The sequence below is a fragment of the Nycticebus coucang genome, chromosome 8 (assembly GCF_027406575.1).
Source record: "Nycticebus coucang isolate mNycCou1 chromosome 8, mNycCou1.pri, whole genome shotgun sequence".
Lineage (NCBI taxonomy): Eukaryota > Metazoa > Chordata > Mammalia > Primates > Lorisidae > Nycticebus > Nycticebus coucang.
In genome coordinates, this window is record NC_069787.1 from 10,283,665 (window position 1) to 10,286,109 (window position 2,445).

Sequence of the window (2,445 nt, forward strand, 5' to 3'; positions counted from 1 at the left end):
GGTCTCGAATCAGCAGTTCTCAACCTGTGGGTTGCGAGTCCTTTGGGGGTCGAAGGACCCTTTCACAGGGGTCACCTAAGACCATCCTGTATATCAGATGTTTACATTACAATTCATAACAGCAGCAAAATTTCAGTTATGAAGTAGCAACAAAAATAGTTTTATGGTTGGGGGTCACCACAACATAAGGAACTGTGTTAAAGGGTCGCGGCATTAGGAAGGTTGAGAACCACTGTCATGAATAGAAGCAGCTTCATGTGTATTTCATCTGGGTTGCCCCTCCTACAGCAGGGAACACACACTACTGCCTTGCCTGGGCAAAGACTGCAAGGACCTCATTCCTCCACACAATGGCAGCTTTGAAATTGTTTTCTGCCTGCAGGATAGGAAGAGCTGCTTATGAACCCCTAGACCCAAGGTCTCCCTGGGCTGACCCCCTGGACTACGCTCTCCACTGCTGGAGGTTCTTTTGCTGATCTAGCTCTTTTATCTTTCAATAAATTCTGTCCTTTCACTTATTCCTGTGGTCCCTGGATTCACTCCTCAAATCTCTGAGATCAAGGACTCAGCAGAGAGAAATTCCAGCTACAAAGGGACCACAGAAAAATCTTAAAACTGAGTTATCAGCCATGAAGGGAAAGGAGGTTGGGCATGCCTCATTATTCCCCCTCCTTTCTGGGGTTTAGACAATTAACCAGAATTAATGTCAAAACAGGGACTAGGCTGACAATAGCCTGACAAAACAGACTCTTTGTGACAATTAGATACTAAATTATTAGTCCAGGCTCTGTGGCGCATGTCTGTAATCCTAGCACTTCGGGAGGCCTAGGTGGGTGGATTGCTTAAGCTCAGGAGTTCAAGACGAGCCTAAACAAGTGTGAGATCCTGGCTCGGCGCCTGTAGCTCAGTGAGTAGGGCGCTGGCCACATAACCAAGGCTGGTGTGTTCCAGCCCTGCCCTGGCCTGCTAAACAGCAATGAAAGCTGCAACCAAAAAAAAAAAAAGAAAAAAAAAAGCCAGCATTGTGGCAGGCGCCTGGAGTCCCAGCTACTTTTGAGGCAAGAGAATCATTTAAGCCCAAGAGTTTGAGGTTACTGTGAGCTGTGATGTCACAGCACTCTACTGAGGGCATCATAGTGAAACTGTCTCAACAAACTAAATAAAAAGGGCAGCACCTGTGGCTCAGTGCGTAGGGCGTCAACACCATATACCGAGGGTGATGGGTTCAAACCTGTCCTGGACCAAACTGCAACAAAAAATAGCTGGGCGTGTGGCAGGTACCTGTGGTCCCAGCTACTCGGGAAGCTGAGTCAAGAGAATCGCCTAAGCCCAGGAGTTGGAGGTTGCTGTGAGTGATGCCACGGCACCCTATCAAGGATGACAAAGTGAGACTCTTGTCTCTACAAAAAAAAAAAAAAGAGTGAGACCCTGTTTATACTAAAAATAGAAAAATTAGGTGGGTGCTGTAACAGGTATCTGTTGTTTCTGGCTACTCGAAAGGCTGAAGCAAGAGGATCCCTTGAGGCCAGGAGTTTGAGGTGGTTGTGAGCTGTGATGGCATGGCACTCTACCCAGGGCAACAGAGCAAGACTCTGTCTCAAAAAAACAAAAGGAAAATTAATCAACAGTATTAAGGCCATGCAGGGCAAAGATTAAGTCATAACTTCAGGCCAATAATTTACTTGCAGCAACTGCCGTGTGAGTTGTATTTAACTTTTGCTAGTTTTGAGCCCTGGACATCATGAAGCATATATAACTCACACATCCCTTGACCTATCTCAACCTAATAAAACACCATAGCCCCAAGGAAAAAAAACTTTTTTATAATGTGGCAGTCAGTGTGTTAGATCATTTTGTGTATATTGTGACTTTTTCTCTGATTAATCCCTTTGCCTTAACTCAAGCATTTTTTTCCTACTGAATCCAAGTCTTGAGACAAAAGTTTATTTCTTTAAATGATTATAAATCAAAGAACCATTGAACCCACCTATTAACTCTAAGTCCCTATTTCAGGATACTCTAGTTTTTTGGACAAAACCAATGTACACCTTCATTACTGATTTATGATTTACCTGCAATTCCTGTCTCCATAAAATGCATAGAATCAAACAGTACCTCAGCCATCTCAGGTGCATTTTCTCAGGACCCCTTTAGACCCTGTTTTCTGGGCCATTGGTCACTCATATTCAACTCAGAACAAACCTCCTTCAATTATATTACAGAGCTTGACTTTTTTCTATTAACAGATCTGATGCTATCTGCAGATAGCTAGTGTTAGAACTGAATTAAAGGACATCCAGTTGGCATCTGATGTAGAATTGATTGCATTCTTGGTGGTAGGGAGAACCCCTCCTCCATTTGTTCCAGAAGTCTCCTGGGTTGATTGTTGTGGAGTGAGAGCAGAGGAAAAATATGATTTGAGTTTTTCCTAATTAAACATTTGCT